At 48.8% G+C, this 24251-nt stretch overlaps 1 protein-coding gene across 8 annotated transcripts in view; it reads left to right on the top strand.

The window, feature by feature from the left end:
• Positions 1-5023: 5023 nt before the first annotated feature.
• Positions 5024-24251, top strand: part of APBB2 (amyloid beta precursor protein binding family B member 2) — a 103153-nt gene continuing 83925 nt past the window's right edge. For 4 of the 8 annotated variants that reach the window (XM_029083053.2, XM_029083052.2, XM_029083051.2 and 1 more), the window contains exon 1: positions 5025-5114. The gene's annotated coding sequence lies outside the window, so the exon portion shown is untranslated. Of the gene's footprint in view, positions 5115-5386; positions 5500-24251 lie in introns of those variants that run through there. The other 4 variants (XM_029083050.2, XM_029083048.2, XM_029083046.2 and 1 more) reach the window with 2 other exon arrangements.

The following is a 24251-nucleotide window of genomic DNA, read 5'->3' as shown; positions in this document are numbered from 1 at the left end:
CTACCCTAGCCCTTGTTACATAAAAATACTTAAATATCACCATTATTTTTTATTATAGGGATCATATCCTTAGGGATTCACCCAGGGGATCTTGATAGTACCCTGGATTGGCACCAGCTACCTGCTGTGTTACCTGGAATTCACCCTGCAGTCATATAGCACCAAGCGGCGATGGTCAGAAAATCATCTTTATCTTTATCATCTCCAGAGAACCCCTGAAATGTAAGGCATGGCAAATAAGTAGGAGCTGAGGTAGATCAAAAGGAAAATGTAGGGTAGTCAGAGAAGCAGCACGGCCTAGTAGATAGAGCACGGCCCTGGGAATCAGAAGGATCTGGATTCTATTTCCAGCTCTGTCACTTGCCTGCTGTGTGACCTTGGGCAAGTCACTTAACTTCTCTGTGCCTCAGTTACCTCATTTACACCTTAGGGATTAAGACTGTGAGCTCCACGGGACATTGACTGTGTCTGACCTCATTAGCTTTTATCTACACCAGCACTCAGTACCTGGCACACTTAATACCATAGAAAGGTTAATATTTAGAAGAATGGGATGTGGAAAGAACTGCGAGCCCCATGAGGGTCAGGGACTCTGTCTGGCCTGTTAATGTGTACCCCCAGGGTTTAGAACAGTGCTTTACCCAAAGGAAGTGTTTAACAAATACCATCATCATCATTATCAGTTATAGGGAAAAACCAAGGGAATAAAACTTGAAGGGAGGGGGAATCTGAGGAGCAGGAAATAGGAGAGTACAGTAAGATTTGTGAGAGTAGGTGGACTGCTGAGTAACAGAGTGGAAGGTTAGGAGAGAGGGAGGCAGGAGCGAGGGGATGGGAAAGTGGGTGAAGTGGGGTATAATAATAATAATTGTGATATTTGTTACCTGCTTACTATGTGCCAGGCAGTGTGCTAAGCACTGGGGCGGATATAAGCAAATCAGGTTGGACAACGTCCCTGTCCCACGTGGCACTCACAGTCCCAATCTTCGTTTTGCAGATGAGGTAATTGAGGCCTAGGGAAATGATTTGCCCAAGGTCACCCAGAAGACCAGTGGCAGAGCCAGAATTAGAATCTGCAACCTTCTGACTCCCAGGCCTGGGCTCTATCTACTAAGCCAGGCTATCTCACAACCCAGGACGAAGGGGCACCCACTGAAGCCCGGAGGGGGCAGGTTTCAACCCAATCCAAGTAAACACTTTCTCCCCGGCAGAGGGGTGAGCACATGGAATCCAATCCCCTGGGAAGCAAGGCAATCCTATTCATCATTAGTGACCAGAGGGGTTCTAGATAGATCATGGATGAACAGTCCTCGGAGGGGGTCCGTAGGGGGTAATGCTTAGGGACCGAGAGGGGAATGTTAATCAATATTTACTGTATTTACTGAGTGCTTACTGTGTGCAGATCACTGCACTAAGCATTAGCAGACACATTCCCTGCTCACAATGTGGAGGGGCTGTGTCTATGTTAGTGGCTGTTGAGGAAGGGGGAAAAGAGGAAAGGGCAACAGGGGGGGTGGGGAGCCGCTGGGACACTCTGAACCAATTGTAAACCACTACCACGAATGCTCACCTCCTCCAGGAGGCCTTCCCAGACTTCTCCCTTTCCTCAGCTCTCCCTCCCCTCCCCATCGACCCGACTCACTCATCCTATCCCACCTGGATTACTTCATCAGCCTCCTTTCTGACCTCCCAACCTCCTGTCTCTCCCTGCTCCAGTCTATACTTCACTCTGCTGCCCAGATTATCTTTCTACAGAAATGCTCTGGGCACGTCACCCCCTTCCTCAAAAATCTCCAGTGGTTACCTATCAATCTTTGCATGAAGCAAAAACTCCTCACTTTTGGCTTCAGAGCTCTCCATCAGCTGGCCCCCTCCTACCTCACCTCCCTTCTCTCCTTCTCCACCCCAGCCCACATACTCCACTCCTCTGGTGCCACTAACCTCCTCACTGGGCCTCGTTCTTGCCTGTACCACTGTCGACCCCTGGCCCACGTCCTACCACTGTCCTGGAATGCCCTCCCTCCTCACATCCACCAACCTAGCTCTCTTCCCCCCTTTCAAAGCCCCATTGAGAGCTCACCTCCTCCAGGAGGCCTTCCCAGACCGAGCCTCCCTTTTCCTCTGCTCCTCCTCCCCTCCCCATTGCCCCGACTCCCTCCCTCTGCTCTACCCACCTCCCCACCCATAGCACTTGTGCATATTTGTACATATTTATTACTCTATTTATTTTGTTAATGATGTGTATATATCTCTGATTCTATTTATCTTGGTGATATTGACGCCAGACTGTTTTGTTTTGTTGTCTGTCTCCCCCGTCTAGACTGTGAGCCTGTCGTTGGGCGGGGATTGTCTCTATCTGTTGCCGAATTGTACATTCCAAGGGCTTAGTACAGTGCTCTGCACATAATAAGCACTCAATAAATATGATTGAATTAATGAATGTGCCAAACTAGCACACTTCCCCCCTTCCAAGCCCTACTGAAGGCTCACCTCCTCCAGGAGGCCTTCCCAGCCTAAGCCTCCCTTTTCCTCAGCTCTCCCTCCCCTCCCCATCTACCCGACTCCCCCCCTTTGCTCTACCCTCCTCCCCACCCCTTTATATTAATGCCGGTTTACTTGTTTTGATGTACATATATCTACAATTCTATTTCTTTACACTGATGCTACTGACGGCTGTTTGCTTGTTCAGCTGTCTGTCTCCCCCTTCTAGACTGTGATTCCGTTATGGGCAGGGATTGTCTCTGTGGCCAAATTGTACTTTCTAAGCGCTTAGTACAGTGCTCTGCACACAGTGAGGGCTCAATAAATACGGTTGAATTAATAAATGGAGTGCCGGGGTTGATGCCAATCCCAAGGGACCGCTCTCTTCATGGCATGGGATTGGTGACATCTTTCCCTTCCCAGACTGAGCCCTCCTTTCCCTCTGCTCCTCCTCCCCTCTCCATCGCCCGACTCCTTCCCTCTGCTCTACCCCCTCCCCACAGCACTTGTGTATATTTCTACATATTTCTCGCTCTATTTATTTTATTAATGATGTGCATTTATCTAGGGTTCTATTTTTCAATTTTGATGTTTCGCTTTGCTGTCTCCCCCATCTAGACCGTGAGCCCGTCGTCGGGCAGGGATTGTCTCTATCTGGGGCCGAAGTGTACAATCCTAAGCGCTTAGTACAGTGCTCTGCACAGAGTAGGCGCTCGATCAATAGGAAGGAAGGAAGGAAGGAAGGAAGGAAGGAAGGAAGGAAGGAAGGAAGGAAGGAAGGAAGGAAGGAAGGAAGGAAGGAAGGAAGGATGGATGGATGGATGGATGGATGGATGGATGGATGGATGGATGGATGGATGGATGGGGGAAGGCTCGGCCCGGCCGGCTGGCCAAGGGTTTTCTTCTGCTTTGCTTTGCTGTCTACCCCGTCTAGACCGTGAGCCCGTTATTGGGCAGGGACTGTCTCTATCGGTGGCCGAATTGTACACTCCAAGCGCGTAGGACAGTGGTCTGCATAAAGTCAGCACTTAATCGCTCACCTCCTCACCGTCCCCCGTTCTCGCCTATCCCGCCGTCGACCCCTGGGCCACGTCCTCCCGCGGTCCTGGAACGCCCTCCCTCCTCACCTCCGCCAAACTAACCCTCTTGCCCTCTTCAGAGCCCTACTGACAGCTCACCTCCTCCAGGAGGTCTTCCCAGTCTGAGCTCCCCTTTTTATCTCTGCTCCCCCTCTGCTCCTCCCCTTTCCCTCTGCTCCTCCCCCTCTCCCTTCCCCTCCCTCAGCACTGGGCTCATTTGTATATATTATTTATTCCCCTATTTATTTTGTTAATGAAGTCTGCATCCCCTTGATTCTATTCAGAGTGATTATGTTGTCTTGTTTTTGTCCGTCCGTCTCCCCCGATGAGACCGTGAGCCCTTCGTGGGTTCGTGTCTCTCTGTGGCCGAATTGTCCCTTCCGAGCGCTTAGTCCAGTGCGCGGCACAGAGTAAGCGCTCGATAAATCGCTGCTTAGGGAAGCAGCGTGGCTCAGTGGCAAAAGCCCGGGCTGAGGAGTCAGAGGTCATGGGTTCGAATTCCGACTTTGCCGCTTGTCAGCTGGGTGACTGTGGGCAAGTCACTTCACTTCTCTGGGCTTGTTACCTCATCTGTAAAATAGGGATTAACTGTGAGACTCACGTGGGACCTCATGAGTTCGAATCCCAGCTCTGCCACCTGTCAGCTGTGTGACTGTGGGCGAGTCACTTAACTTCTCTGTGCCTCAGTTACCTCATCTGTAAAATGGGGATGAAGACTGTGAGCCCCACGTGGGACAACCTGATTCCCCTGTGTCTACCCCAGCGCTTAGAACAGGGCTCTGCACATAGTAAGCGCTTAACAAATACCAACATTATTATTATTATTATCTCCCCCAGCGCTTAGAACAGGGCTCTGCACAGAGTAAGCGCTTACCAAACACTAACATGATTAGTATTCGAATCCCAGCTCTGCCACTTGTCAGCTGGGTGACTGTGGGCAAGTCACTTCACTTCTCTGTGCCTCCGTTCCCTCATCTGTAAAATGGGGATTAAGAATGTGAGCCCCATGTGGGACAAACTGATGACCCTGTATCTCCCCCAGCGCTTAGAAGAGCGCTCCGCACATGGTAAGCGCTTAACAAATACCAACATTATTATTATGGCTTCACTTCTCGGGGCCTCAGTGACCTCATCTGGAAAATGGGGATGAAGACCGGGAGGCCCCAGGTGGGGCAACCCGATGAGCCCGTATCGCCCCCAGCGCTTAGAACAGCGCTTAACAAACAGCTCCATTATTGGCCTAAATAGGATCGAATGAATGAATGAGCGGCCGCGGAGGGGGCTGCCCAAGCAACGGGAGCCGGCGGGGGACAATTGGCGCCATCGGCGACCGCCGGCGGGGCGGGGTTTCGGCGCCGGGCATGCGCAGACGCTCCCTTTGCGTTGGGAGGAGGAGGAGGAGGAGCAGCAGCAGCAGCAGCAGCAGCAGCAGCGGGAGGCGGCGGCGGCGGCGGCTGCGATCCCCGGGCCCCCGCCGAGTGGAGCCCCGCCGAGCCGCACCGGGCCGCCGAATCGAGGCTGGCCTGCTCGGCCCACCGGAGCAGGGGCGTCCAAGTAAGCGCCTCCCGGGGTGGGGGGCCCGGGCTGCGGGAGGCCGGGGGCCGCTCTCCAGCCCCAACCGGCCGCCGCGCCAGGTGCCGCGGGCTCGTCCTGCCCCGCCGACGCCCCGGCCCGGCCCCGCCCCGCCCCGCCCCGCCCCGGGGCCCCAGGGTCCCATCGATCCCCGCCGGCAGCCCGAGCGGGGACGGGCATCGGACGGGGCAGCGCAGCCCGCGAGGCCCCAAGTTCATCCCCGGCGTTTCCCGGGAAGATGGCGTGGATCCCAGCCCAGCCCGTCTCGGCTGGCGGCGGGGCCGGAGCCCGTGGGGAGGCATGGCGTCCAACCTGCTCGGCTTCTATCCCCCCCTCCCCGAAGACTTAGCACGATGCCTGGCACAGAGTAAGCCCTTAAGAAACACCATACGATAAACAACACCAAGCCCCCCCCCCCCATTCGATCCCCTACAGCTTCAGATTTGGGACCCCACCCTAGGTCATTTGGTTATCATCATCATATGGAGCCCATGTATGGGCCACCACTATTCAGTGGCAGCTAGATTATAGTGCAGCAGGGTGAAAAAAGAGGGGAAGGGAGGGAAAAGGAAAGTTGGCAGGCAAAACCCAGGGACTCGCAGCCCAAGGGAAGGCCGAGAACTGCGGTCCAAAACGGAGGGGTCGCGGCGGGGTGGGTGGAGGGAGGGCTGACATAACCAAAATGGTCAAGTCGAAAGGCATATGATGATGATGGCGTTTGTTAAGTGCTTACTCTGTGCCAAGCACTGTTCTAAGCGCTGGGGAGGGTAGAAGGTGATCAGGTTGGCCCACTTGGGGCTCACAGTCTTCAGCCCCATTTTATGGAAGAGGTAACTGAGGCTCAGTGAAGTGACTTGCCCAAAGTCACACAGCTGACAAGTGGTGGAGTCGGAATTCGAACCCATGACCTCCGACTCCCAAGCCCGGGCTCTTGCCGCTGAGCCAAGCGTATCAAAGCCGGCCATGTCTCTCTGTTTTTTTGGTGGTATCTGTCAAGGGCTCATTATGTGGCAAGCACTGTTTTAAAGAGCTGGGGTAGAGACCAGTCAGTCGGGCTGGACACAGTCCCAGTAGGAGGGAGAACAGGCACTGGATCCCCATTTTCTAATGTCGAGGACACAGGCACAGAAAAGTTAACCGACTTGGCCTAGGGCACCGAACAGGCAAGCGGTGGGGGCGGGATTAGAACCCAGGTCCCGGGATCCCAGGCCCGTGCTCTTTCCACCGACCATGCTGCTCCTGTGCCCCCGAAACGGCAATGCGAGGGGGTTGTAAAAGAACGTGGGAGGATCTGGGCCGGAAAGGAATCGAAGAATTACCCCCTTAAAATGGTATCTAGATTTTCTTTAACGTTTTAGGCGGCACTGATTTTAATTAGCTCCCTGTAACATTAGCTCTGATAGAACAGAAGCAGAAAGGTACAAGTTCCCGAGTTTGGTCTCAACTTTAGTTTCCTAGTCATTAGAATTTAAGATTCATCCCCTAAAACGACTGATTCCTGGATGATGTTGGCCATTTTCTGAGTCTAGTTTACCAACACGGACTATATTTCTCACTGTGAAGCTGAAAGTGTGTGTCACTCTTTGGAGTACTATATGGTTTTTATATTAAATGGAATTCATTAACTTCAGTTACAGTGGGTTTTGCCTGACAAGTTTCCCTTTCCCTCATTTTTCACCCTACTGAATTATAATCTAGCTGCCACAGAATAATGGTGGCTCATAAATGAGCTCCATATAATAATAATAAAATGACTTAGGGTGGGGTCCCAACTCTGAAGCTGTAGGAAATAAACTAGGGGTTTTTTCTTGTTGTTCTTTGTATGGTATTGGTTATGCGCTTACTCTGTGCCAGGTATTGTACTCAGTCCTGGGGTAGATACAGGTTCATCAGGTTGGATGCAATCCCTATCCCATGGGGGACTCAGAGTCTTAATCCCCATTTTACAGAACAGGAAACCAAAGCATAAAGAAGTTAAGTGACATACCCAAGGTCACATGGCAGACAAGTGGCAGTGCCAGGATTAGAATTTAGGTCCTTCTGACTCCCAGGCCTGTACTCTATCCATTATACCCCAGTTTCTGATTCTGGTGTAGTACCTGGACCTCTCCTGAAGCCTCCCTGTCTTTTAGTAAGTAGGGATGCAGAAACTGGACTCCTGAGTCCTCATTCTGAGCCTGGTTTAAAGGAGTGTTTGGGAGGATTGGGATCTGATTTTCCTCCTTCTCTTGGTTATGCCTTTCCTGCTTCCTGAAACTTCTTCCCCCTTCGCATTTGCCTCAGTCCCAAATTTCCCCAACAATCAATCGTATTTACTAAAACACTTGGGAGAATGCAATATAACAGAGTTTGGTAGACACGTTCCCTTCCCACAGTGAGCTTACCACCTGCAAAGACCCTTAGACATCGTGTCTCTTCCAGAAAACCTTCTCTGATTAATTTTTCTTCTCCCTAGGTCATATCCCTCCAATTTCCCCCCTTAGCACTCCTGTGAATATTTATACATTTGTACACTCTTACCCAGCAGTATCAATTCTGTACATATAGATTTACGCTCTGTTTAAGCACTTATTCATCTACATATCCTTTTATCCTCCTCTTCTGTGTGTAAATAATTTTGTGTCTTTCCCCTCTAGACTGTAGATTCCTTGATGAGCTTTCCCTTGTCAGCAGCTTGATAACAAAAACTTCATCTCTCAGAATGATTGTTAGCACATCACGAACTAATCAATCTCCTTCTGTGTATGGGGGAGTCTTTTGAGTTGTATCAGGTGTTTCCTTGCTTTCTTCTTGTGCTTTTTCTGCAGCAGATTACTTTGATTCTGCCTCTTTACTGCTTCTCTTGCCAATTTGGTCATTTGTTCTGTGATGTTGGCTCCTGGGTTCACTGTTCAGCCTGTGATGCAGGCTTTTATTCATTCATTCATTCAATAGTATTTATTGAGCGCTTACTATGTGCAGAGCACTGTACTAAGCGCTTGGGATGAACAAGTCGGCAACAGATAGAGACAGTCCCTGCCGTTTGACGGGCTTACGGTCTAATCTGGGGAGACGGACAGACAAGAACAATGGCACTAAACAGCGTCAAGGGGAAGAACATCTCGTAAAAACAATGGCAACTAAATAGAATCAAGGCGATGTACAATTCATTAACAAAATAAATAGGGTAACGAAAATATATACAGTTGAGCGGACGAGTACAGTGCTGTGGGGATGGGAAGGGAGAGGTGGAGGAGCAGAGGGAAAAGGGGAAAATGAGGCTTTAGCTGCGGAGAGGTAAAGGGGGGATGGCAGAGGGAGTAGAGGGGGAAGAGGAGCTCAGTCTGGGAACGCCTCTTGGAGGAGGTGATTTTTAAGTAAGGTTTTGAAGAGGGAAAGAGAATCAGTTTGGCGGAGGTGAGGAGGGAGGGCGTTCCAGGACCGCGGGAGGACGTGACCCAGGGGTCGACGGCGGGACAGGCGAGACCGAGGGACGGTGAGGAGGTGGGCGGCAGAGGAGCGGAGCGTGCGGGGTGGGCGGTAGAAAGAGAGAAGGGAGGAGAGGTAGGAAGGGGCAAGGTGATGGAGAGCCTCGAAGCCTAGAGTGAGGAGTTTTTGTTTGGAACGGAGGTCGATAGGCAACCACTGGAGTTGTTTAAGAAGGGGAGTGACATGCCCAGATTGTTTCTGCAGGAAGATGAGCCGGGCAGCGGAGTGAAGAATAGACCGGAGCGGGGCGAGAGAGGAGGAAGGGAGGTCAGAGAGAAGGCTGACACAGTAGTCTAGCCGGGATATAACGAGAGCCCGTAATAGTAAGGTAGCCGTTTGGGTGGAGAGGAAAGGGCGGATCTTGGCGATATCGTAGAGGTGAAACCGGCAGGTCTTGGTAACGGATAGGATGTGTGGGGTGAACGAGAGGGACGAGTCAAGGATGACACCGAGATTGCGGGCCTGCGGGATGGGAAGGATGGTCGTGCCATCCACGGTGATAGAGAAGTCTGGGAGCGGACCGGGTTTGGGAGGGAAGACGAGGAGCTCAGTCTTGCTCATGTTGAGTTTTAGGTGGCGGGCCGACATCCAGGTGGAGACGTCCCGGAGGCAGGAGGAGATGCGAGCCTGAAGGGAGGGGGAGAGGACAGAGGCGGAGATGTAGATCTGCGTGTCATCTGCGTAGAGATGGTAGTCAAAGCCGTGAGAGCGAATGAGTTCACCGAGGGAGTGAGTGTAAATGGAGAACAGAAGAGGGCCAAGAACTGACCCTTGAGGAACTCCAACAGTTAAAGGATGGGAGGGGGAGGAGGCTCCAGCGTAGGAGACCGAGAATGATCGGCCAGAGAGGTAAGAGGAGAACCAGGAGAGGACGGAGTCCGTGAAGCCAAGGTGAGATAAGGTACGGAGGAGGAGGGGATGGTCGACAGTGTCAAAGGCAGCAGAGAGGTCAAGGAGGATCAGAATGGAGTAGGAGCCATTGGATTTGGCAAGAAGGAGGTCATGGGTGACCTTAGAGAGAGCAGTCTCGGTAGAGTGGAGGGGACGGAAGCCAGATTGGAGGGGGTCTAGGAGAGAATGGGAGTTAAGGAATTCTAGGCATCGATTGTAGACGACTCGTTCTAGGATTTTGGAAAGGAAGGGTAGTAGGGAGATAGGACGATTACTGGAGGGGGAAGTGGGGTCAAGAGCGGGTTTTTTTAGGATGGGGGAGACGTGGGCATGTTTGAAGGCAGAGGGGAAGGAGCCCTTGGAGATTGAGTGGTTAAAAATAGAAGTTAAGGAAGGGAGGAGGGCAGGGGCGACGGTTTTAAGAAGGTGAGAGGGAATGGGGTCCGAGGCGCAGGTGGAGGGGGTGGCACTTGCGAGGAGGGAGGAGATCTCCTCTGAGGATACTGCAGGGAAGGATGGGAAAGTAGGGGAGGGGGTCGGTGGGGGGGAGGGGAGAGGCGGAGGGGTGACTTTGGGGAGCTCAGACCTGATCGTGTTGATTTTCGTGAGGAAATAGGTGGCCAGATCACTGGGGGTGAGAGATGGGGGAGGGGGAGGAACAGAGGGCCTAAGGAGAGAGTTAAAGGTCCGGAACAATCGGCGGGGGTGACGGGCATGGGTGTCGATGAGGGAGGAGAAGAAGCTTTGCCTGGCGGAGGAGAGGGCAGAGTTAAGGCAGGAAAGGATAAATTTGAAGTGTGTGAGGTCGGCTCGGTGCTTGGACTTTCGCCAGCAGCGCTCAGCAGCTCGAGCAAAGGAGCGTAGGAGGCGGACGGAGGAGGTGATCCGGGGCTGTGGGTTAGTGGAGTGAGAGCGGCGGAGGGAAAGGGGGGCGAGAGAGTCGAGATGAGTAGAGAGGGTGGAGTTGAGAGCGGAGACCCGCTCGTCGAGAGTGGGAAGAGAGGACAGGGCGGCAAGGTGAGGAGAGATGCTATTGGAAAGACGGATGGGATCGAGAGAGCGGAGGTCTCTGTGGGGCAGTAGCGAAGATTTGCAGGGGGAGGGAGTGTGAGAGATGAGGCAGGTGAGAAGGTTATGGTCAGAGAGAGGGATTTCAGAGTCGGTGAGGGAGGAGATAGTGCAGCTGTAGGAGATGACAAGATCGAGGGTGTGACCGAGTCGGTGAGTGGGCGCGGTATGGTGGAGGAGGAGGTCGGCAGAGTCGAGGAGGGATAGCAGGCGGGCGGCAGAGGAGTCGTCGGGTACATCCGTATGGATGTTGAAGTCTCCGAGGATCAGAGTGGGCAGAGAGAAGGAGAGAAGGAAGGTGAGAAAGGGGTCAAGGTGGTTGAAGAAGTCGGAGGTGGGACCGGGAGGGCGGTAGATGACGGCGACAAGTAACTGGAGTGGGTGGTAGAGGCGAATGATATGGGCTTCGAAGGAGGGGAAGGAGAGGGAGGGGGGAGGAGGGATAGTGCGGAAGCGGCATCGGGGCGAGAGGAGGAAGCTGACGCCTCCTCCCTTACCGGTGAGTCTGGGGGAGTGGGAGAAGGAGAGGCCTCCGCCGGAGAGAGCGGCGGCGGAGACCGTGTCTTCGGGAGAGAGCCACGTTTCCGAAAGGGCGAGGAGGAGGAGAGAGCGGGAGAGGAAAAGGTCATGGATGAAAGGTAGCTTGCCTGTAATAGAGCGGGGGTTCCAGAGGCCACCCTTGAAAGTAGCTGTGGGTGCAAGGGGAGGAGGGGGGGAAGAGCGGGGGGAGGGGAGGGTTTGGATGGGAAGGAGGTGGCGGGGCCCTGGACGAGGAGAGGGGGATGAGGGGTGGCGGTGGGACAAGAGGACTGGGATGGGGCATGGGTGGGGAAGAGAGAAGGGGGAGGGGGTGAAGAGGGGGTTTGGTGGGGGAAGAGTAGGGGGAGGGGAAGAGGGGTAGCGCTGGTAAAGTGGGGTTCTAGGGCGGGAGAGAGGAGGGGGGGAGGAGACAGGAGAGAGCGGGAAAGAGCTGAGCGAGAGAGGGGAAGGGGAAGGGAGGATAGGAAGGGCGGGAGGGGGGAGGGGGGGGAGGAGGGACATGGCGAGGCCAGAGAGGTGGGTGGCAGCACTGACAACAATAAACAGTAATAAACGAAATCGGTAATATAGCAACATGATACAATATGATACAATACAGTAGTGCTAATATAGCAACATGATACAGTATGATACAATATAGTCGTGTTAATAAAAGGGGTGATGATCAGGGTCGGGGGTAGACTCGATTAAGGGGCGACCTGATCAAATTCAAAGTCTGACGACAATAAACAATAAAAAGCGACATTTACATTTTACCGTATAGCTCCATAGTAAAGTAGCGTGTTTGAGTATAACTTTAACCAAATTATTTCTGATGATATAAAATAATTGGTCAGTAATGATTGTTAGGGTATAAACGTAAAGATCAAATCAACCAGTGGCGCAGGCACTCTAGGCAGCTGGGTGAGCACAGTGCAGCCCAGTTGGTAATTATGTTCCCTTCCCTCAATGAGCTTGCAGTCTAGAGGGGGAGACAGGCATTACTATAAATAAATAATTTGTAATATATAATTTATAGGAAGGTGCGTAAATACTGTGGGACTGAGGGTGGGGTGACTACCAAATGCTGAAAGGTCACAGATCCAAAGGCGTAGACAATGCAGAAGGTAAAGGGAGCTGGGGAAAAGTAATCCGGGCAGCAGAGTGAAGTATGGACTGGAGTGGGGAGAGACTGGCAGGGAGGTCAGCGAGGAGACCGCAGCAGCCAAGGTGTCGTCATGGGTCGGGATAAATGCTGGGATCAGTGTGGTAGCTGTATGGGTGGAAAGGAAAAGGCAGATTTTAGCGATGCCGCGAAGATAGAACCGACGCTATTTGAATATGTGGGTTGGATGAATCAGATGAGTCGAGGACAACGCCAATGCAGTCGACATCGAACCCTGGAACCCGAGAGTCCCTCTCTGCTCCTGCCCACCCAGCCAGAGATACTCAGTGGGTCACTGATTGAATGAATTTGAAGGATCATTTCTCTGTGAGGAATTCTGTGTGGGAGCCCCTATAAACTGCCAGACAAGTAATAAAAAATAGGCTCCAAGTCACCATTTTCAGGACTGTGGCGCAGAGGATAAGGAATACATAAGCTTGTTTGAAATCAGTGGGGAGGAAACCATTCTAAAGTGAAGAATTGACAATGGCAGCCAAGGAAGGAAGAAGGGAGGGGGCATGTGTTTTAATAAAGTATGAAGGGATGGGGTAGAAGCACAAGTGGAGGGGATAGATTTTGAGAGGAGGCGAGAGATGTCTGGCATATGGGGAGAGTCAAAGGGAGTGGGAAGGGGACTGGAGCAGAGCAGGGGAGATCTTAGGGAGCTCCCACCTTGTGGTTTCGATTCCATTAATGAAGCATGTGGCCATGTCATTACGGTAAAGAGATGGCAGGGAGGGAGGGACGAAGGGACAGGAGGTTTGAGGAGGGAGTTAAGAGTAATGGTGGTATTTAAATGCTTATTATGTGCAAATTACTGGGCTAGATATATAGTAAGTTAGAGATTTCCCTTGAGAAACAGTTGTCTGTTTGACCAATATGCTTGATTAAGGAAGCAGCATGGCCTAGTGGAAAGACCCCGGGCCTACAAGTTAGAGGACCTGGGTTCTAATCCCGGCTCTGCCACTTGTCTGCTGTGGGTCCCTTGGTGAGTCACTTAATTTCTCTGAGCCTCAGCTAGTTACTTGATATGTAAAATGGGGGATTAAATCCTCCTCCCTCCGATTTAGACTATGAGCCCCATGTGGGTCAGGATCTGTGTCCCAGCTGATTACCTTGTATAATAATAATAGTGTATCTACTTAGTACTTAGTATCTGCTTAGTACAGTTGCTGGCACATAGTAAGTACTGAACAAATAACATTAAAAGACAACAACAACAAAAAACAACAAAGAACAGGTGTTTAACCCCCACTTTACAGGAGAGGAAAAGGAGGCATGGGGAATTTAAGTGACTTGCCCAAAGTCATACAGCAAGCGTCACAGCTGGGATTAAAAGCCAGGTCCTCTGACTTCCAGGCCTGTACTCATTTCACGAGGCCAGGCTGCTTCCAGGAACATCCAGGAAAATAGGTTATGTAAGTTAGGGCTAAGCCTTTATATCCCTGCAGTTTCTATGAGCAAAGTCAGCTTTTAAATTGGTATTTGATTTAGCTGTCTCCTGCCTGGTAGGAAAAGCAAAAGTGACAATTTTGGTACATTTCACATGGTGAAAAATAATTGTAACAATCCTGTAAGTGTACGAGTCTTTTGGAGTAGTCAATGTTCCTGGAAATCTGGGGGAATTCTCTCTACTTCCTTTTGTAGAAGTCTTGTTGTGATAGCAGTGTGTATTCTGATTTGTGGAGTAGCAGTAGAGAAGTCATTCTATTCATTCATTCAGTCAGTCATATTATTAAGCGCTTACTGTATGCAAAGCACTGTACTCAGCACTTGGGAATGTACAGTATGACAACAAACAGAAACATTCCTGCCCGCAACAAGCTCAGAGTCTGGAGGGAGAGATGGACATTAATATAAATACATAAATTACAGATATATACATTTGTGTTGTGGGGCTGGGGTGGGAGGATGAATGAAGGAGCAAGTAACAGTGGCGCAGAGGGAGTGGGAGAGAGGAGAGGAGGGCTTAGGGAAGGTTCTTGGAGAAGTTGTGTCTTCAGTAAGGTTTTGAAGTTGGGGAGAGCAATTATCTGTCTGATGTGAGAATGGAGGGTGTTCCAGGCCAGAGGTAGGGTGTGGGCAAGAGGTCGACCGCAAGATGGCTGAGATCGAGGTATAGTGAGAAGGTTAGCGTCAGAAGAACGATGTGTGCGGGCTGTGTTGTAGTAGGTGAGTAGTGAGGTGAGGTAGGAGGGGGCAAGATGATTGAGTGCTTTAAAGCCAATGGTGAGGAGTTTTTGTTTGATGCGGAGGTGGATGGGCAACCGCTGGAGTTTGTTGAGGAGTGGGGAATCACGGTCTGAACGTTTTTGAAGGAAAGTGATTTGGGCAGCCGAATGAAGTGGGAAGAGACAGGAGGCAGGGAGGTCAGCAAGGAGGCTGATCCAGTGATCGAGGCAGATTAGGATAAATTCTTGCACTAATGTGATAGCAGTTTGGACGGAGAGGAAGGGGTGAATTTTGACAATGTTGTGAAGGTGGAACTGACAGGATTTAGTGATGGCTTGAATATGTGGGTGGAACGAGAGAGTGGAGTCAAGGATAACGCCAAGGTTATGGCTTGTAAGACAGGAAGGACGGAAATGCCATCAACAGTGATGGGAAAGTGAGTGGGAGGACAGGGTTTGAGTGGGAAGATAGTTCAGTTTTAGTAATATTAAGTTTGAGTTAACAGGAGGACAGTAGAGACAGTAGAGAAGCAGCACGGCTTAGTGGAAAGAGCACAGGATTGGGGGTCAGAGGTCGTGGGTTCTAATTCTGGCTGCGGCACTTGTCAGCTGTGTGACTTTGGGCAAGTCACTTCACTTCTCTGTGCCTCAGTTACTTCATCTGTAAAATGGGGATGAAGACTGTGAGCCCCACGTGCAACAACCTGATTACTTTGTATCTACCCTAGCGTTTAGAACACTGCTTGGCACATAGTAAGCGCTTAACAAATGCCATCATTATCATTATTATTATTAGATGTCTTGAAGACAGGAGGAAATGCGAGACTGCAGAGAAGGAGAGAGATCAGGGCTGGAGATGTAGATTTGGGTGTCATCCGCATAGAAGTGATAGTTGAAGCCATGTGAGCGAAAGAGCTTGTCAAGGGAGAGGGTGTAGATGGAGAAAAAAAGGGGACCCAGGACTGAACCCTGAGGGGCACCCACAGTTAGGGGTTGGGAGGCGGAGGAGGAACCCGCAGAAGAGACTGAGAATGAGCGGCCAGAAAGATAGGTGGGAAATCATGAGAGGACAGTGTCAGTGAAGCTGAGGTTGGATAATGTTTCCTGGAAAGGGAATGATCAACAGTCAGAGACATCTGAGAGGTCGAGGAGGATTGGGATGGAGTAGAGGCCACTGGATTTGGCAAGGAGGAGATCATTTGTGACCTTTGAGAGAGCTTTTCTGTGGAGCGAAGGGAACGGAAGGAGTGAAGGGATTGGAGGGGGTCAAGGAGAGTTGATTAGACTGTAAGCCCATCAGTGGGCAGAGATTCTCTATCTGTTACCGAATTGTACATTCCAAGCGCTTAGTACAGTGCTCTGCACATAGTAAGTGCTCAATAAATACTATTGAATGAATGAAAGGAGAGAATTGGATGCGAGGAATTGAGGCAGCGGGTGTAGACAGCTCGCTTAAGGATTTTGGAGAGGAATGGTAGGAAGTTAATGGGGTGAGAACTGGAGGGAGCTGTGGGTCAAGGGAGGGTTTTTTGTGAGCTAGGGGAGTTATGGACATATTTGAAAGCTTTGGGGAAGAAGCCATTAGAGAGTGAACAGTTAAAGAGAAAAGAAGGGAGAGGGCAAGTGTTTTGATGAGGTGCAAAGGGATGGGTTCTGATGCGCAGGTCAGGGGGTGGATTTTGGGAGAAGGCAGGAGATTTCCTCTGGAGAAAGTAGGTTGGATATGGAGACCAAACAGGTCATGACAACTTTGGAAAATTGGAAGGGGGTGACAGTTTGGAGGTCTCTCTGGAAGAACAGGAGCATTTTGGAGGAAAGGGGCCTGTGGGAGAGAAAGCAGGGGAGGAGTTTATGGTCAGATAGTGAAATTTCAGAGTTGGTGGGGGTAGAGATTGTACCACAGAGATCATTTCTGGAGTTCTATAATAGTAATTACAGTATTTGTTAATGGTGATAACATATTGTTATTGTAGCATTTGTTAAACATTTACTATGTGCCAGCCACTGTACTAAGCACTGGGGTGGTTACAAGCTAATCAGGTTGGACACAGTCCGTGTTCCACATGCGGGGCACAGTCTTAATTTTCATTTTACAGATGAGATAACTGAGGCACAGAGAAGTTAGGTGATTTAGAGCAGACATATGGCAGAGTTTGGATTAGTACCCAGGTCCTTCTGAATCCCAGTCCTGTGTTCTCTGCACTAGGCCATGCTGCTTCTCATATTCAGGGCCCTCATGGAATTCCGGTACCTTTAGGAAGTCTTCTTTGGTTAATTTTTTTTTCTCCCCAAGTCATACCCTCCTTATCTCCACCTTTGCACTTATGTGCAACCTCTGCATTTAGGCACCTACGACCATCTAAAATGTTTCTGTACAGATTGACTTGCATACTCTACTATTTAAGCACTTATTCATCCACATATCCACCTTTCCATTTTCCTCTTCCTCCTATTTTCAGTATATTTTGTGGGTTTCCCTTGCTGGATTGTGTGCTCCTTGAGGAAAGGGATCAGGCTTTCTCGCTAATGTACTCTCTTTCATGTGCTTAGTACAGTGTTCTTCACCTAGTAGGTACTTAGTGAATGCTATTGATTGATTCTAAGTGCATAACTATCAACCTTCAGGTCTGGGACCTATGTGGTTTTTCAGGGTTCTGCTGCTGTGACTTCCCTAGTAGTTGGACAAGAGTCACATCTTTGTGGGTTGTAAGGTTTTCTATATCTTGAAGGGCCTCATCTTCAAAAGTACAAGGTACATTTGAGGAGAGTGTTGAAATGCCTATGGCTATGTTTACGATATTTAAGTGTTTACTACTAATAATAATAATTTTGGTAGTGTTAAGCACTTACTATGTGCTCAGCACTGGCTAGATACAAGGTAATCAGGTTGTCCCACGTAGGGCTCACAGTCTTCATCCCCATTTTACAGATGAGGCAACTGAGACACAGAGAAGTTAAGTGACTTGCCCAAAGTCACACAGCTTATAAGTGGCAGAGCGGAATTAGAACCCACAACCTCTGACCCACACCCGTGCTCTTGCCACTGAGCCACGCTGCTCCTGTACTAAGTTCTAGGGTAAGTTGAGTTAATTAAGTTGGACCCAGTCCCTGTCCCTCATGGGGCTCACAATCTAAGTAGGAGGGAGAACAGGAGAACTGAGGCATAGAGAAGTTAAATGACTTGCCCTAGGTCAGACAGCACAGAGTTGGCAAGAGCTCACAGTAGAACCCAGGTCTTCTGACTCTCTGGCCCGTGCTATTTTGTTATTTCTATAAGGCCAACCTGCTTCTCATATTGACATCTTTTCAGGATTCCTTCCTAGACTAACATGAGGTAATTGGTTCTTCAAGAGGTACTGTGATGGCATGTTTAATTCCCACCTGTATTTTCTTTCCAACGCTTTCCAACGCTTAGTACATTGCTCACCAGAGAGTAAGTGCTTAATAAATAGTATTTATAAAATTACAAGGCCATATAACATCTTTAATGAAGTGTCCAGGTTCTTCATTTTGTGGCAGTCTGTATAATCTGAGATTTTTTCCTCTTTGGCCTCCTACCATCTGTCATGTATGTTCTCTAATTTGATTTAAACTCCCTTTGTCCTTATCTGCATATCCCTTTTTCCATTCTCCTTTTCCCTTTTTCTGTGATTATTTTGTGTACAAGAGTGTAAATGTGGGGATTGTGTCTTCTAACTCTCACAGTCTTGTAAGCACTAAGCATAGAGCAGACGCTCAATATATTTACCGATTGATTTTAATCTACTCTCTGAAGTTCTTAATACAGACCTCTGCGCTTAGACCACTCAGTAAGTACTACTGAATAAATGTGGCTAGTTTCCAAGATACACTTTTAGCTTTAATAAAAGCGTTGCTCTTTTCCAGAATACCATCAAAAATAATCGATCAATTCTATTCTCTGGCTCCTCATTCTCAGTCTCTTTAGCAAACTCCTCCTCTGCCTCCCACCTCCTAACTGTGGGAGCCCTTCAAGGCTCAGTTATAGTCTCCGTCTACATCCATTCCCTCGGCTAACTTATTCTTTCCCGTGGCTTCAACTACTATCTCTACCTGGATGATTCCCAAATCTACATCTCAAGCCCTGATCTTTCTCCTTCCCTGCAGTTTTGTATTTTCTCCTGCCTTCCAGATGTCTCTACTTGGGTGTCCCGCTGACTCCTCAAACTTAACATGTCCAAAACAGACCCAAACCCTGTCCTCCCCCTTGAGTCTCCCATCCCTGTAGACAGCACCACCTCCATCTCACAAGTCTGTAACCTTGGTGTTATCTTCTAACATTTCTTTCATTCAACTCGCATATTCCAGCCGTCACCAAATCCTGAAAGTTCTTCCTTTACAGGGTCGCTAAAATCCACCCTTTCCTCTCCATCCAAGCTCTTCTACTTGGATCCAAGCACTTATCTGTTCTGCCTTGACTACTGCGCCAGCCTCCTTGCTGCCCTCCCTGCCTCTTGTCTTTCTCCACTCCAGTCCACACTTCACTCTGCTGCCCCGATCATTTTTATAAAAAAATTCAGTTCATATTGCCCCACTCCTCAAGAACTTGCACTAGTTGTCCATTCAACTCTGCATCAAATAGAAACTTCTTACCATTGTCTTTAAAGCTCAATTTACCCCCTTCTATCTTACCTTACTGATTTCTTACTACAACCCAACACACTCATCTCTCTCTTCTACTCACTGTACCTCAGTCCCGTCTGTCTCACTGCTGACCCCTCGCCCATTATCCTGCCTCTGGCCTGGAACTTCTTCCTATCTCATGTCTGACAGATCATCACTCTTTGCACCTTCAAAGGCTTTATTAAAATCTCATCTCCCATAAATACCAACATTATTATCTCCCCCAAGAGGCCTTAATAATAATAATAATAATGGTATTTGTTAAGCACTTACTATGTGCCGAGCACTGTTCTAAGCGCTGGGGTAGACATAGGGGAATCAGGTTGTCCCACGTGGGGCTCACAGTCTTAATCCCCATTTTACAGATGAGGGAACTGAGGCGCAGAGAAGTGAAGTGACTTGCCCACAGTCACACAGCCGACAAGTGGCAGAGCTGGGATTCGAACTCATGAGCCCTGACTCCAAAGCCCGTGCTCTTTCCACTGAGCCACGCTGCTGCCTTCCCTGACCAAGTCCTAATTTCCTCTACTCCCTCTCTCTTTTTGTGTCGCCCTTACACCTGTACCCCTTATTCATCCCATCCTTAGCCTCACAGGACTTATATAGTCCTATCTGTAATTTATTTTAATGTCTGTCTCCCTCTCTGTACTGTAAAATCCTGTGGGCAGGGAAAGTGTCTACACACTCTGTTAATTTGTACTCTCCCAAGTGCTTAGAACAATCCTCTGTATACAGTTAGCACGTAATAAGTATGATTGACTGATTGGTGGATCAATTGATTTTAGAACTTAAAGTACACTACTTTTATATAAGAAAATATATGTAACATTTTCTTTTAAATCAGTAAATCAGTGGTATTGAATGTTCAGTGTGTGCAGAGTGCTGAACAAGTACAGTTACAGTCCCTGCCCACAAAGAACATACAGTCTAGAATGGGAGACAGATGTTAAATTACAGCTAGGGGAAATGGCAGAGTGCAAGGACATGTACTTACGTGCTGAGGGGCTGAGGGTGGGGTGAGTATCAAAATGCTTAAGGAATATCTACCCGAGTTCAAAGGTGATGGAGAAGAGAGGGTTTTATAGAATAAATCAAGGCCTCTTGGAAGAAATGTGATGTTAACGGGGTTTTGAAGGTGGGGAGAGTGGTCGTCTATTGGACATACTGGGGGAGAGAGTTCCAGGCCAGAGGGTGGATGGGGACAAGTGGTTGGTAGCAAGATAGATGAGATAGACTGGGGGTAAAGAAACCAAATGTGTGGACTGGGTTGTAGTAGGAGGTAATAGTAATTGTGGGATTTAAGTACTTACTGTATGCCAGGTCCTGTAATTGCTAGAGTAGATTCAAAATAATCAGATCCCATATGGGGCTCACAGTCTGAGTAGGAACAAGAGCAGGTATTGAATTCCTTATTTCGCAGATGAGGGAACTGAGACTAGTGAAGTGACTTGCCCAGGGTCAAACAGCAGATAGAGCCAGCATTAGAAACCAGGGGCTCTTGCCTCCCAAACCCATGCTCTTTCCATTAGGCTACCCTGCTGCCCTAGATTAGCAAAGTAAGGTTTGGGGAGAGAGCTAATGGAGTACCTAGAAGCTGATGGTAAGGAGTTTCTGTTTGATGCAGAGATGGATGGGCAACCAGTAGAGGTTTTTGAGGAACAGGGAGCCTTGGACTGAACGGTTCAAAACCTATGATGTAGGAAGAAGTTAAGGCTCTAAATGTTGAAGAGTTTTAAGTCTTTCCAGTTAAAAAAAAAAAACTGTTAAAAAGATATGCAATATACTTAAATTCCATGATTTTCGATGATCATGTTTAGAGTTGCATTAAGCAAGTTTAATTTCTAATTTCAGTTTTATAATCCTTTGAAAGATAAGATGAAAGATTGAGAAGCAGCAATATGTAGTGGATAGAACACTGGCCTGGGACTCAGGAGGTCATGGGTTCTAATCCCCACTCCGCCATCTGTCTCCATGTGATCGTGGGCAAGTCACTTGACTCCTCTGGGCCTCAGTTACCTCATCTGTAAAATGGAGATTGAGACAGTGAGCCTCATGTGGGACGGGTACTGTGTCCAACTTGATTAGCTTGTGTCTACCCCAGCGTTGAGTCTTCAAACTCAACAAATACAAGAAATTTTTAAGCGCTTAGTACAGTGCTCTGCACCCAGTAAGCACTCAATAAATACAATAGAATGAATAAACATTTTCTAAATTGTTCATTCAGAATATGTTTTTCTAGGTGTATCTGATCACAAGATAGGTTTACTGAAAACAACTGTAAATGAGGCTAGAGAAATAATGATTATTGATAAGTCCTTTTTCACTTGAGGACTTGAGGAGTGCGTCTTCCTCTGTCCCTTATTCTTATTTTTACTTAGTCTTCTGGTTGTATATTTACTTATATTAGGAATCAAGCTTTTGACCTGCCCAAGATCACGCAGCAGGGAAATTAGCAGAGCCAGGTTTAGAACCCAGGTACTCTGACTCCCAGGCTTGTGGTTTTTCCTCCAAACCTCACTGCTACCATTTTAGTAGGCCTTTGAAGATGGGAGGTGTAATGGTCTGTTGTTCGTGAAGGGGGAGGGAGTTCCAGGCAGATGGGAGGGCATGAGCAAGGGGTGCACAATGAGAGGGATGAGATCTGGGCACAGTGAGATCCAGGCACAGAAGAGTGAATTGTGCTGGCTGGATTATAGTGGGAGGGGAGCAAAGATATGTAGGAGGGAGAAAGCTGATTGTGTGCCTTTCAAGCAGATGGTGAGGAGTTTTGGTTAGGTACTCAATTCTGGGTCCCCATCTATCCTCCATCTACACCCACTCTCTTGGAAATCTCATTTGCTCCCTGGGCTTTAACTTCCTTGTCGGTGTGGATGATTCCCAAATCTACTTCTCCAACTCTGACCTCTCTCCTTCCCTTTAGCCTCGTATTTTCTCTTGCCTTCAGGACACCACTACTTACCGTATCCAAAGCAGAACTCCTCATATTCCCGCCCAAACCCTGTCCTCTCCCATCTTTCTCATCACTGTAAATAACACCACTGTTAACACGAGTACTCCTCCGTATCTCACAAGCCCCAAACTTCACATTGTCCTCGGCTCTTCTCTCACATTCAACCCGCACATTCAGTCTGTTAACGCGTCCTGTTAGTTTTGTCTTCACAGCATCTCTAAAATATGCCCTTTCCTCTCCAGCCAGACTGCTACTGCACATCCAACTCTGCATTAAATAGAAATTCCTTATCGTAAACTCAGTAAGCTTGCCCCATTCTACCTTACTTCAGTGATCTCCTACTACAGCCCAGCCCAAGTACTTCGGTCTTCCGGGGCTAGTTTGCTCACTGTGTCCTAATCTTGTCCATTTCACTCCTGAACCCTGTCCCACGTTCTCCTTCTGGCCCAGAACTCCCTTCCCCTCCATATATGCTAGACCATCACTCTTATCATCATTATTGAAAGTCTTATTAAATTCACATGTCCTCCAAGAAGCCTTTCCTGATTAAGCCCTCTTTTACCCGACTCCCTCTTCCTTCTGTTTCATTTGTGCACTTGGTATCCTTTAGGCAGTTGGTATTCACCCCACCCTCAGCCCCACAGCACTTAAATATATATTTGTAATTCATTTATTTATGTTAATGTCTAGCTCCTCCTCTAGACTGTAAGCTGGTTGTGGGCAGGTATCGTTTCAAACAGTTCTATTGTATTTTACTCTCCCAAGCACTTAGTACTCGGCCAACAGTGAGTGCTCAGTAAATTCCATTGATTTATTGATGGCTTCTGTACCAATCCAAACACATATCCCACCTTGAGTACTGCATCTCTCTCCTCGCTGACCTCTTTACCACCTGTCTCTCCCCACTCCAGCCCATACTTCACCCTGCTGCCTGAATCGTTTTTCTAAAAAAAAAGTTCAGTCCATGTCTCCCCACGCCTCAAAAACTTCCACCTCCAATTAAACAGAAATTCCTTTCCATCAGTTTTAAAGCAGTTAATCAGCTTGCCCCCGCCAATATTGCCTCAGTGGTTTCCTACTACAGTCCGGCACCCAGGCTTCACTCCTCCAATTCCAGCCTACGTACTGTACCTCACTTTTGTCTGTCTCACCACCTTTATATAGAACAGACCACCACCCTCCCCACTTTCAAGGCCTAATTAAAGTTACATCCCCTCCATGATGCCTTCCCCAACTAAGCCCTCATTTTCCCTACTTCCTTTTCATTCATTCATTCCGTGGCATTTATTGAGCGCTAACTGTGTGCAGAGCACTGTACTAAGCATTATACCCTTTCCTTTCCCTTAAACGTCAGTGGTGCATTTGGTTGTGTACCCATTAAGCACTTGATCAATCATTCAGTTGTATTTATTGAATGCTTCCTGTGTACGGAGCATTTTACTAAGCGCTTGGGAGAGTACAGTATAACAGAGTTGGTAGACTGTTCCCTATCCACAGTGAGCTTGAAGTCTAGAAGGAGAGACAGACCTTACTATAAATAAATTACGGATGTGTACCAAAGTGCAACGGGGCTGAGGGGGAGTGAATAAAGGGTGCAGATCCAATGAAAGGGCAATCCAGAAGGGAGTGGGAGAAGAGGAAATGAGGCCTCAGTTGGGGACATCATCTTGGAGGAGATGTATTTTCAGTAAGGCTTTGAAGGTGGGGCATGTGATCGCCTGTCGGATATTAAGAGGGAAGGAGTTCCAGGTCAGAGGCAGGATGTGGACATGGTGTTGGCAGTGAGATGTGTGAGACTGGGGTTCGGTGAGTTGGCAGGCATTAGGGGAGTGATATGTGTGGGCTGGGCTGTAGAAGGAAATGAGAGGAAGGGTGGAGGTGGGGAGGTGATTGAGAGCTTTAAAGGCGATGGTAAAGAGTTTCTGTTTGATGCTGAGGTGGATCTTGAGGAGTGGGGAAACATGGACTGAACGTTTTTGTAGAAAAATGGTCCTGGCAGCAGAGTGAAGTATGGACTGGAGTGGGAAGAGACAGGAGGCAGGGAGGTCAGCAAGGAGGCTGATATAGTAATCAAGGCAGGGTAGGATAAGTGCTGGATATTCTCCTACCCAAAACTCAACAATGCTTAGGCGCGTAGCTACAATTTATTTTAATGTCTGTCTCCCCTTCGAGACTGACTCCTGGGGGGACAGGGAAAATGTTTACCATCTCTGTGCATTGTACTCTCCTAAGCATTTAGTACAGTG

This window comes from Ornithorhynchus anatinus, chromosome 18 (assembly GCF_004115215.2).
Source record: "Ornithorhynchus anatinus isolate Pmale09 chromosome 18, mOrnAna1.pri.v4, whole genome shotgun sequence".
NCBI classification, from domain to species: Eukaryota; Metazoa; Chordata; class Mammalia; order Monotremata; family Ornithorhynchidae; genus Ornithorhynchus; species Ornithorhynchus anatinus.
Note: the sequence above shows the minus strand (reverse complement) of the source record. Positions and strands in the feature narration are given on the sequence as shown.